A 13,271-nucleotide genomic window follows, 5' to 3' on the forward strand; every position below is an offset into this window, starting at 1 on the left:
AACATACCAACTTAAGCTCTTGATTGGCAAGCCAGAGGGGTCCTGCTCTGAAAAGGATTGTTTTCCTTTTCTTTTTTGTGGCTGTGTTCCTATGGCTTGACTGCTCTTTGGAAAAAACTGCAATGTTTCTCAGACTCCAACTGCCCCAGGCATGGGCAGAAGTAAGCTTGTTTGAGAGTTTGTCTGGAGGCTGTGCCTTCCCCTTGAGAGGGGTGGGGCCCAGTTCGGGTGGAATCCCTCCCTCAAGGAGTTCAGACCCAGGGTCTGGAAAACTGAAGCGACTAAAGCCAGCAGACAACCTCTCCTCTGTCTCAACTATGCCCCCAGCAAGGAGAGTCTGCTGAAGTTAAAGGTCCCACACCACCTTATGCTGATGGGACCTGCAGGCAGACAAGCACCACATACCATGCAGGATAGGAAAAACGCAGAGTCTATTGGCTTCATAGGAAAATGTTTCAAGCTGCTGGGTCTCACCCTCAGGGAAAACTGACACAGGTGACTCTTTCCTCCTGAGAGGAGGCCAGTTTGGTCTGGGAAAATCTGACTGGGGTATATAATACCTAAGTAGACCCTCCTAAGGGGGGAAAAAGGCATCATATAGGCAGGGCAAGAAACAAGAAAACAAGAACTGAAAAATTCTGATCTATTAAACAAAACCTAAGCTAGAGCTCTAGAATAAGCTGAGATGAATGTCAAAAAACAGATAGACAACAAAATCATCCAGTAAGAAAATCCTAGGTAAAAAAAAAGTGAAGACAATCTCTGGAGTGAACTAATTAAGGAAATTAAATGCCTAGATGCCAGCAAAAAATAATGTATCATACTAGGAAAATTGAAGATATGGCCCAGTCAAAGGAACAAACCAATAATTCAAATAAGGTACAGGAGTTGAAACAATAATTCAGAATGTTCAAACAGACATGGAAAATCATGTCAAAAATCAAATCAGTGAATTGAGGGAGGATATAAAGAAGGCAAGGAATGAACAAAAAGAAGAAATAGCAAGTCTGAGAAAACAAATAACAGAACTTATGGGAATGAAAGGCATGGTAGAAGAGATGAAAAAAAAAAACCAATGGAAACCTACAATGTCAGATTTCAAGAGGCAGAAGATAGGATTAGTGAACTGGAGGACAGGACATCTGAAATCTGGCAAGCAAAAGAAAGCATTGGGAAAAGAATGGAAAAATATGAGCAGAGACTCAGAAAATTGAATGACAATATGAAGCACATGAATATATGTGTTGTGGGTGTCTCAGAATGAGAAAGGAAAAGGAGGAGAAAAGCTAATGGAGGAAATTATCACTGAAAATTTCCAAACTCTTATGAAAGACTTAAAATTACAGATCCAAGAAGTGTAGTGTACCCCAAACAGAATAGATCCAAATAGATGTACTCCAAGACACTTACTAGTCAGAATGTCAGATGTCAAAGAGAAAGAGAATCTTGAAAGCAGCAACAGAAAAACAATTCATCACATAAAAGGGAAACCCAATAAGATTATGCATAGATTTCTCAGCAGAAACTGCGGAGGTGAGAAGACAGTGGTATGATATATTTAAGGTACTAACAGAGAAAAACTGCCAACCAAGAATTCTATATCCAGCAAAATTGTCCTTAAAAAATGAGGGGAAATTAAAACATTTTCAGACAAAAAAATCAATGAGAGAATTTGTGACCAAGAGACTGGCTTTGCAAGAAATACTAAAGGAAGCACTAGAGACAGATAGGAAAAGACAGGAGAGAGAGGTATGGAGAAGAGTGTAGAAATGAAGCTCAGTAAAGGTAAAAAGAAGAAAAATTAGTTATGATGTATAAAGTCCAAAAGGCAAAATTGTAGAAGAAAATGCTGCCCTTACAGTAATAACACTAAATGTTAATGGATTAAACTCCCCAATCAAAAGACATAGACTGGCAGAATGGATTAAAAAACAGGACCCATCTATATGCTGTCTAAAGAAGAAAGAGGGGGAAAGGGTGGGAGTTTTTCCTTTTTTCAGGAAAGCAGAGATGGTTCAACAAACTCCCCAGCAGATTTTTTGCTTACATCTTTTAGGCTAGGAATGTGTCAAATAACTACCCTTAACTGAAAGGGGAGTCTGGAAAGTAAATATTCAAAATTTCCAGGCTCTATTGTGGAGGTGAACAAGGTGAGGAGGAGCTTGAGAGTGATTATTGGGCCAACTAGCTAATAATAACTACTTCAATGATTAACAAAAATTTATTGAAAGAATAAATGAATGATTAATCAAAATGGCAAGAGTTGCTTTATCTCAGGAATGCAATAAATGATTCAGGTTACTATTTATCATTTGCTTTATCTATCAATATTAACTTTTCATAGAGACTTGGATTTTGGGGCAAGTATTTAACTAGACCTAAGGAGAGTATAAGTACCTGGAATAAAATACAATAAAATATGAGAAAATAAGGTGATATAAAATGAAATATAATGATAAAACAAAAATGATAAAAGCATATTATTGTTTATGAAAGTTATTGTTTATGAAAGACAAAACTACCTAAGGGAGGTCATACTGCTGAGCAATTAAATCAGTCACCAGATATACACTTGGAATCTAGCTCATCTAAGTGTGTTACTTAATTTCTCTAAGCCTTGGTTTTTTTCATCTTTAAAATAAGACTATTGAAATACTTGCTTCATTGGTGACTGCAAGTCTCAAATTAGAAAATATATGAGGATAGTATAAAATAATACCTAGCACTTTACTGAAAAGTCTACAGTTTGTAAATAAAACTAAAAAATAAAAATATGATTATTCAGATTTACTTTTCATGATCTTTAATATTATTTAGAGAATAATATCATTCTGTTTGATGTGGTACTTGGCCTTTTTAAATGCTCAACTAAAACGTAGACATTTTCTGTGTTCCTGTTTTCAAAATGGTAAAAAGAAAGCTGAAATAGACTTCTGGCAAATCTTAAGATTTGTTCTCTATGAAAGAGAACAAATGGGCTGAATAGTTTAAATTATGAAATTTTAAGAGACTAATATAAAACTGTAGTCTATCATTAATTCTTTGTTGTTCATTAGTTACAGTGTTTAGAAGTTGAAAGCCACCTGGGTGAGAATGCATTAGATTATTTCCTGCGGGCATGTCTATCTTGATAAAGTGCTGAGTCTGTTATTCTTGCATTTAATGTATTCAAGTTGGCATTGAAGTGAAAGACATAATTCTCATTACACGTGCTAAGCCAGGCAGCAAGGGAAACAAGCCTGACTAAATGCTTGGATTTCACCCAGTGGTGCAGCAAGCTAGTGTTGTTTCTGGAAATGAAAACTGTGTCTTTATTTGTCAGCTGGAAATGTCCAGGGCTTTAGAGAAAGTATGCGATAAATAGAAGACATTATTCACTAAGTTAACCCCTTTTATTCAAAGGCACTGAGACGAAATTCTCTATGAATAATAAAGTTGATTGTAGTCAATAACATAGAACACTTTGTGATTTTATGCTGAAGGACACATTGTATGACATTTTTATTTTAACTGGATGTGTTCCTTGGCAGCAGTAGTGAATAAAATTAGATAGATTTTTTTTTAAGCTTTAGAATCTATTTAAAATAACCCTTGAGGTCAATTGCGTAGTATATAGTTAGCATCTTCAAGAGTTTGGATTGTCCTTTTATTATAAAGTTCGAACTTGATCTATTTTCCTGTGTTAAAAATTATCCCCCCCCCAAAAGAAATCCCAATGTATTTGTGGTGGAAATTATTCTTAATTTAAAAACTGAATTGGTTTGGAATAATCTTCTTACAATTACACACTTTTACATCCTCCTTTTTTTAAAGGTTTTCTAATCTTTTTTATTATTTCCTCCAACCCCCATTCAATAACCTTCTGGATGCATGTCTACTTATTAGAATACATGATGACTCAAATGCCTATCAACAATTACCTATTAGAAAAATGGCAGGTTTATTTATGATGTCATAATGAAAACTGATCTCCATCAAAAACTTTTTATAATTTCTTAAAACATGAAACAATGTCACAAATGTACATTGTCCATAAGTGGACAATATTGTCATTAGGGCTTAGACCTTACCTATTTCTTCAGGTAATTTTCATCTCATATTAATTTTTTTTTTTTTTCGCATGGGCAGGCACTGGGAATCAAACCCGGCTCTCCCACAAGGTAGGTGAGAATTCTGCCACTGAGCCACTGTTGCACTGCCCTCATATTAATTTTTTTAATGCAATTTTATTGAGGTTTGTTCACATGACATATAATCATCCAAAGTATACAATCAGTGACTCACAGTATCATCATATAGTTGTATATTCATCACCACAATTTTTGAACATTTTCACTATTCCAAAAAATGCATATATGAATAAAAATAAAGGTGAAAATAACACCCCAAACATCCCATAGCTCTTATCCCTACCTATTATTTATTTACTTATTTTAACTTTTTTTATTGTAAAATATAACATGTATACAAAGCAAAGAAAAAAAAGCAATAATTTTCAAAGCACACTTCAACAAGCAGCAACAGAACAGGTCCCATAGTTTGTCATGGGCTACATCCCATCATCTCAAATTTTTCCTTCTAGTTGCTCTAGAGGCTAGAAGGAATATTAATAAAGTTATTCAGCAGTCATACTCATTTGTTAAATCCCATTTTCTCTGTTATATCTTCACCTTCACCTTTAAACCTTTCCCACTCTGATACAGTTCCTTGGGGAATGTCTGTTCTGACTCTGATACTGAGAAGGGGTGTCCACACTGAAAGACAGGGGGATGAAATCAATTGCTAATCTTGGAAAGGCTGGTCCCTTTGGGTTTCAGGGTTTATCTGACCTAAACCTTCTGGGAATTATATGTTTGAGGAAGGCAAATCTAGTGCATGAAGTATTTATAATGTCTCAATTTGAGCTTCAAGTGCTCTTAAGAGACAACAGGAATGATGTTGATTGGAATTTAGGAAACTATGTTGATTTGCACTATCTAAGTGCCTGTTAACTATTTGCCATAGTGTGCTTTTTTAGTTTCCCCCCTAATATCCCTCTACCATTGACTCCTTGTCCACTATAAAACCACTGATAACTTATTTATAATTGTGCTGGTTTAAAAGGATGTATGTCCCCTAGAAAAGCCATGTTTTAATCTAAATCCCATTTCATAAAGGCAGAATAATCTCTATTCAATACTATATGTTTGAAACTGTAATCAAATCATCTCCCGGGAGATGTGATTTAATCAAGAGTGGTTGTTAAGCTGGATTAGGTGACAACATGTCTTCACCAATTTGGGTGGGTCTTAATAAGTTTCTGAAGTCCTATAAAAGAGGAAACATTTTGGAGAATGAAGGAGATTCGGCAAGAACAGAGAATGCTGCAGCACCATGAAACAGAGTCCACAAGCCAGTGACCTTTGGAGATGAAGAAGGAAAATGCCTCCCGGAGAGCTTCATGGAACCAGAAGCCAGGAGAAGAGGCTAGCAGATGATGCTGTGTCCACCATGTGCCCTTCCAGATGAGAGAGGAACCCTGACCATGTTCACCATGTACCTTTCCAGATGAGAGAGAAACTGTGACTGTGTTCACCATGTACCTTTTCGCTTGAGAGAGAAACCCTGAACTTCATTGGCCTTCTTGAAGCAAGGTTTCTTTTCCTGGATGCCTTTGATTGGACATTTCTATAGATTTGTTGTAGTTGGGCATTTTCTTAGCCTTAGAACTGTAAACTAGCAACTTATTAAATTCCCCCTTTTAAAAGCCATTCTGTTTCTGGTATATTGCATTCCTGCAGCTAGCAAACTAGAATAATAATCATAAATTTAATCATTGGGATATATAGCACTATATATCCTCTTTCAGTCATATTCACCTTCAATATGGCAATGTTACTTATAAACCCATGAATTAGTTATCATGACTTCTATCTGTTCCCTTGCATTTACATTCAACATCTTTGGGAGGCCTTTCCTCCTTCTCTAGTTTCTGTGTATCTCTAGGTCTGCTATATTCTACAGTATTACCTCTGCGATTACCTTTACCAGAGTCATAATAACAAAATCATACAGTATATGTCCTTTTGTGTCTGTTTTATTTCACTCAACATTATGTCTTCAAGTTTCATCCATGTTATCATATGTTTCAGGACATCATTTCATCTTATTATTGTGTAATATTCCATCATATGTATATAGCACATTTTGTTTATCCACTCATCTATTGATGGACACTTGGATTGTTTTCATCTCTTGGTAATTGTAAATAGTACTGCTATGAACATCAGTGTGCAAATATCTTTTTGTGTCACTGCCTTCAACTCCTCTGGGTATATACTGAGTATTGATATTGCTGGGTCATAGGGCAACTCAATACTAATGTACCAATAATGTTTCCATACACAAGTAATGACCTATTTAAGAAAAAAAATTTCATTCAAAATAGCAATCAGAAGAATCAGGTACCTAGGAATAAGCCTAACCAGGGATGTCAAGGATTTGTACACAGAAAAATACAAAAAATTGCTAAAAGAAACAAACAAAAAAAGACCTAAATGGATGAAAAGACATTCCATGCTAGTGGGTAGGAAGGTTGAATGTTATCAAGATTTCAGTTCCACCCAAACTGACCTGCAGATTCAATGCAATACTAATCAAAATCCCAACAACCTACTTTGAAGACTTGGGAAAACTGTTTATCAAATTTATGTGGAAAAGAAAGAGAACCTGAATAGCTAAAGATAAATTTAAAAAGAAGAGCAAAGTGGGAGGGTTATCACTTCCTGACTTTAAAGTTTACTATAAAGCCACAGTTCTCAAAACAGCATAGTACTGGCACAAAGATATAAGCATCGACCAAGGGAATAGAATTGAGAGTGCAGAGATAGACCACCAAACTTATGGCTATTTGGTCTTTGGTAAGGCCCCCAAATCCACGGAACTGGGACAGAATAGTCTTTTCAATAAATAGGCATGGGAAAACTGGATTTCAATAGCCAAAGGAGTGAAAGAGGATCCCTACATTACACTCTATACAAAAATTAATTCAAGATGGATTAAAGACCTAAATGTAAGAGCCAATACCATAAAATTTCTAGAAGAAAATGCAGGGAAACATCTTCAAGATATAATAATAGTAGGTAGCATCTTAAACTTTACATATAAAGCATAAGAAGTGAAAGAAAAAAATGATAAAAGTTCTTTGAGAACTCCTTAAGATCAAGAGTTTTTTTGCCTCAAAGGACTTTGTTTAAAAGGTGAGGAGGAACCAACTCAATGGGATAAAATATTTGGAAACCACATTTTGGATAAAGGCTTGATATCCTGTGTACATAAAGAAATTATACAGTTCAACGACAAAAGAATAAACAACCTAATTATAAAATGGGCAAAGGGTATGAATAGACACTTCTCTGAAGAGCAAATATAGAGATGGCTAATAAGCACATGAAGAGCTGCTCATCTTCATTGACTATAAGGGAGAAGCAAATTAAGACAACAATGAGATATTACTTCACATATATAAGAATGGCTGCTTTTAAACAAACAGGAAACTATAAATGTTGGAGAGGATATGGAGAAACTGGAACACTTATTCACTGCTGGTGGGAATGTATAATGGTGCAGCTGCTGTGGAGGTCGGTTTGGCAGTTCCTGAGAAAACTATTTATTTTTTATCCTTATTTTTTATTCATCTGTCCATACACTGGATGAAGGGAGTGTCAGCCATAGGATTTTCACAGCCATATGGTCACACTGTAAAAGCTATATAATTAATCAATTGTCTTCAAGAATCAATGCTACTGGAATACAGCTCAATAGTTTAGGTATTTCCTTCTAGCTATTCTAATCCACTAAAAACTAAAAATGGATATCTATATAATGTATAAAAATGACCTCCAGAATGACCTCTTGACTCTATTTGAAATCTCTGAGCCACTGAAACTTTTTGTTTTATTTCGTTTCTCTTCTCTTTTTTGGTCAAGAAGGCATTTTCAATCCCATGATGCTGGGTCCAGGCTCATCCCTGGGAGTCATGTCCCATGTTGCCAGGGAGATTTACATCATGGGAGTCATGTCTCATGTAGTGGGGAGGGCAGTGGGTTTACCTGTCAAGTTAGGTTAGAGAGAGAGGCCACATCTGAGCAGGAAAAGAAGTTTATCTAAGGGTGAATCTTAGGCATATTTATAAGTAGGCTTAGCTTCTCCTTTGCAGGAATGTTTCATATGGGCAAGTCCCAACATTGAGGGCTCAGCTTATTAGATTTGTAGTCCCTAATACTTGCAAAAATATCTGGAATTCCCCGGGTGGGGAGAGGAATTTAATATTTCCATGTTTTCTCCCAGCTCCTCAAGGGGGCTTTGCAAATACTTTTTTTATTGTCTCCCCAAATTACTCTGGGATATATTAAGCATCATACTAACCTGTACAAACCAACAACATCTCACTCCTTTTTTAAGGTTCTATGTATTTATGGTTCAAATAAGCTGACCATGATGTTAAATTAGAGAGAGTGCTACAGAAAATATAAACTTTGCAACAAATAATTATCACTTCCTTTGGTTTCACACAGAAGTTGAAGTTTCAAAACACAGTCAATATCATCCTTTACCCTTTACTTTAATTTACCTAAGTCCTAACATAAGGACTGTTTCATTCGTATCTCTAATTGAATTCTGATCTTTTTTTCAGTTTTTTAAAGAGTTGCTGTATAGGGTAATGCTGACTTTGAGAGCTGCAGAAGCCTAGCTCTGCATCTCAGGTATCACAGAGATACACAAAGCATCTCATATTAATTTAATAGATATTTTATCTTAATATATCTGAAGTCTCCTTTTCTAAATAAATTCTTCTTGGAATATCATGTGTAATTATTACTGTTAGTTAATAATTACTTCTGTTATCAAGTAATTACTATGAGCATTTCTGTCTAGAAAATAGAAAAGAACAGATATTCTTTGACATCTTTATCAAATTTTTGGCTATAAGAAAGCATTCATGGAGCTATTGTGACTGGTTGCCCATTCACTCTGGAAGTTTCAGAGTAGCTGTATGAGTAAATGGTTGAAGTGCCCATTCTGTGCTTTGCAGATCATTGGAAGCCAAAAATCAATTTAATTACCCTGTGCTCAACTTTCAGTTGGGGTCTTTTTCCTGCACGATTGTAGTGATTAGTGTACCTGAGTTATCTAGCTGTCTCCAGCAAACTTTGGACTCAGTAGTCTTTGCCAGCTCTTCTCAGATCTTTATATTTTATGTAGGAGTTTGGGAGTAGGGGTAAGGACTTAGCTTGAGCACATGTTTATTCCCCTTATTTCAATCAGCAAACACTTATTGAGTACCTAAACCCATCTATAGACTTTATTACATTCAGCACCCTTCTATAATTTATTTTATCTTTGCTTTCTCCATGATTTCATTAATTTATTTATCGGGGAAATTTGTAATAAATTTTGCCTGAGAATTTATTCCCCCAAAGCAGCAGATAATAAGGTTACCAAAAGGAATAGATAAAACTTAGTATATATGGTATGAATATGAATTTTGAGATTGAGTAATTTTGCAGGTTTTAAGATTTTGGAGTTGCATTGCCAATTTTCCCATTTAAGATTTTGAGAAATAAGTGTGAGCATAGAATCTACTGCATTTTAAGAACTCAAAAAAAATAAAGCTTAAAAAATTGGAAACCAGTATCCTTCACAATACTTTTCTTGCTTATATGCTGGTTGCAGCAGCTACCTACTGAAATGCTCTCTCATATTACCTCTCATCTCCTGTATCTCATTACCTCAGGGAATTTCTCTAGGCTCAGCCTTAGGGACCTAATGAAGGTTGGTGATGATATTAAATAACAAATATCAGTCAATGTGAGAGCCATCATAACATATATCAGAGTAATGGACAGAAAACCCCATGTTAAAGTGTAGTGATTATCTGCTGCAATCCTCTGGCCACAGCATACTGACTGCAACTGTCATCTGGGGATGCTGGATACAGTTACCTTTTTTTTTTCTTTTCTAATAACAGCTTTCTTGAGGTATAATTCAAATGCTATATAATTCATCTAGTTAAACTGTGGAATTCAATGGTTTTAGTATCTTTACAAAGTTGTGCAATGATCACCAAAATTAATTTTAGAACATTTTTATCACTCCAAAAAGAAACCCTATACCCATTAGCAGTCACTACAATTTTCTCTCAACTCCTCCAGCTCTAAAAAACAATAATCTCCTTTCTGTCACTATAGATTTACCAAAATTGTACATTTCATATAAATAGAATCATATATGTTTTCTTCTGGAACTGGCTTTTTTTTTACTCAACATTATGTTTTCAAGGTTCATCCTTATTGTAGCATTCATCACTACTTCATTATTTTTATTGCTGACTATTATTTCAATGTACTAAAATAGTACGTTTTACTTATCCATTCATCAGTTGATAGACATGTGTGTTGTTTCCACTTTGCCTATTATAAATTATGCTGCTATGAACAAACATGTACAAGTTTTTGTTGGGTCTGTGTTTTTATTTCTCTTGGGCATATACCTAGGAGTGAAACTGTTGGATCATATGGAAATGCTATGTTTCTTTTTGAGGAACTGCCAGACTGTTTTCCAAAGCGGTGAAACCATTTTACATTTCAACAAGCATTGTATGTGGGTTTCAATTTCTCTACATCCTCATCAACACTTGCTATTATGTCTTTTTAATTACAGGCATTTTAGTGGGTGTGAAGTGGCATCTCCTTGTGGTTTTGATTTGCATTTTCATGTTTGGTAAGAACCACTTTTTAATATTATCTATGTATTATATAATGGGTAAAGATTAGGCTTTGGTCTCTGTGGTGATTTGTAGTTGTATATACCTCAGAAAAACATGTTCTTAAATTTAATCCATTCTTGTGAGTATAAAACTCACTGTAGGTAGGAACTTTTGATGAGGCTACTTCATTTAGGGTGTGATCCACCTCAATCAGGATGGGTCTTAATTATATTAAGAGAGTGAAATTTAGATAAACAGAGAGAAAGCCACAGAAGCAAGAAAACGAGATCAACAAAATCTGGAAGAGAAGGGAGAGACCAGCAGATTCCACCATGTGCCTTGCCATGTGATAGAGGAGCCAAGAATCACTGGTGGTCTTTGATAATGTCTTGATTTTTACATTTCCTGGCCTCAAATCTGTGAGCGAATAAATTCCTGTTGTTTAACCCAACCCATTTCATGGTATTTGCTTTGAGCAGCCTAGGATACTAAAACAGACTCTTACATATATGGGTTTAAATTCCCACATGGAGACTTGTTTACTATATGACTGTGGACTAGTTAATTGATCTGAACCTCAGTTTCTTATTTAAAACATAGGACTACAAAATCTACCCAAAGGGGTATGGTTAGAATTAAATGAGACAACACACAGAAAATAGATAGCGCAATGTCTTGGTTTGCCAGCATGCTATAACAAATACCACACAATGGGTTGGCTTAAATAACAAGCATTTATTGTATCATATTTTTGAAGGATAGGAATCCAACATTAAGGTCTCAACTGGCCATGTTTTGTTTCTAAAATCTGTCCATTCTGGTGCTGGCTTGCTGCAATCATTGGATTTCCTTGGCTTGCATCTCTCCTCCATCATGTGATCTTTTGTGGCTTTCTCTGGCTTCTTCTAGTTTCTGATTTCTACTGACTGTGTGAGTTTCCTCCCTTATTAAAGCCTCTGGTAATATAAGTTAAGATACACCCTCTTTCAATTTGACCTCACCTTAAATATTTTTAAACATTTCTTTTTATTGTGTAAAATAACATACAAAAGAGCAATAAATTTCCGAGTACAATTTAACAAGTAGTTATACAACAGATTTTAAAGTTTGCTAAGGGTTACAGTTCCACAATGTTCCATTTTTTCTTCTAGCTGCTCCAAGACACTGGAGACTAAAAGAAATATCAATATATTGATTCAGCAGTCATATTCATTTGTTAAATCCTATCTTCTCTATTATACTTTTCCTTCTCTTTTTTTTCTTTGTTGCGAAGATGACATATGTATATATAAGCAATAAATTTCAAAGTACATTGCAACAATTAGTTGTAGAACAGGTTTCAGTTTGGTATGGGTTGCAATTCCACAATAAAAGGTTTTTATTTCTAGCTGCTCTAAGGTTCTAGAGACTGAAAGAATTATCAATATACTGATTCAGCACTAGTACTCATTTGGTAAACCAAACTTCTCTGTATAACTCCACCAACACCTTTGATTTTTCTCTCACTCTTTATGGGTATTTGGTTTATGGCCATTCTAATCTTTTCATTTTGGAAGGGGCTGTTGATAATGTGGGATGGTGGATGGAACTAGTTGATGTTCTAGAAAGGCATTTCTAGGACTTATCTGGTCCAGGGACCCATATGGGGGTTGTAAGTTTCTGGAAAGTTACCCTAGTGCATGGAAACTTTGTACAATCTTATATAATGCCCTAAGTATTCTTTAGGATTGGCAGGAGTGGTTTTGGTTGGGATTTGGCAAGTTATGATAGTAGCAATGTCTAACTGAAACTTGCATAAAAGTGACCTTCAGAGTAACCTCTCAACACTGAGAGCTCAACACTATTAGAGCTCTCTCAGCCCATGATACCTTATTTGTTACACTTCTTCCTCCCCCTCTTTTGATCAGGATGGCACTGTTGATCCCACAGTGCTAGAACCAGACTCATCTGGGGGTCAACTCCCATGCTGCCAGGGAAATTTGCATCCCTGGATATCATGTCCCATGTAGCAGGGAGGGCAGTGGTTTCATTTGCAAGTTAGGCTTAGAGAGAGAAAGAGAGAGAGAGAGAGAAGGAAAGGGAGAGGGAGAGGGAGAGGGAGAGGGAGAAGGAGAAGGGGGGGGAGAGGGAGAGGGAGAGGAAGAGGGAGAGAGAGAGAGGCCACATCTGAACAACAAAAGAGGTCTCATACTTATAGATAGGCTAAGTTTTTCTGCTACATACTTAAGCTTCATGACAGCAAGCCTCAAGATCAAGGGCTTGGCCTGTTAATTTGGGTGTCCCTAATATTTAACACAGTATCTGGGGTTTCCCCAGTGGTAAAGTTTAATAGTTCCATATTGTTTCTCCTATCCCTCAAGTGACTTTGCCAATACACTTTGATTATCTGCTTAATGTGCTCTGGGATGTAACCGGGCATTACAGTAAGCCATACAGGATTAAAGGCTCTCATTCTTATTCTGGGCTCCCTGTGTTTGGATTATTTAAATGATCTATACAGACAGGTTGAGTTAGATTATGTGCT

The 13,271-nt window shown here is 35.9% G+C and overlaps 1 long non-coding RNA gene across 2 annotated transcripts in view; it reads left to right on the forward strand.

Moving 5' to 3' along the window:
* Nucleotides 1-13,271, forward strand: part of LOC143677849 (uncharacterized) — an 88,967-nt gene that overhangs the window by 31,760 nt on the left and 43,936 nt on the right. For both annotated transcript variants that reach the window (XR_013172949.1, XR_013172948.1), the window contains exon 2: nucleotides 10,702-10,761. This is a non-coding gene — a long non-coding RNA (uncharacterized LOC143677849). The remainder of the gene's footprint in view (nucleotides 1-10,701; nucleotides 10,762-13,271) is intronic.

The sequence above is a fragment of the Tamandua tetradactyla genome, chromosome 3 (assembly GCF_023851605.1).
Source record: "Tamandua tetradactyla isolate mTamTet1 chromosome 3, mTamTet1.pri, whole genome shotgun sequence".
Taxonomy (NCBI): domain Eukaryota; kingdom Metazoa; phylum Chordata; class Mammalia; order Pilosa; family Myrmecophagidae; genus Tamandua; species Tamandua tetradactyla.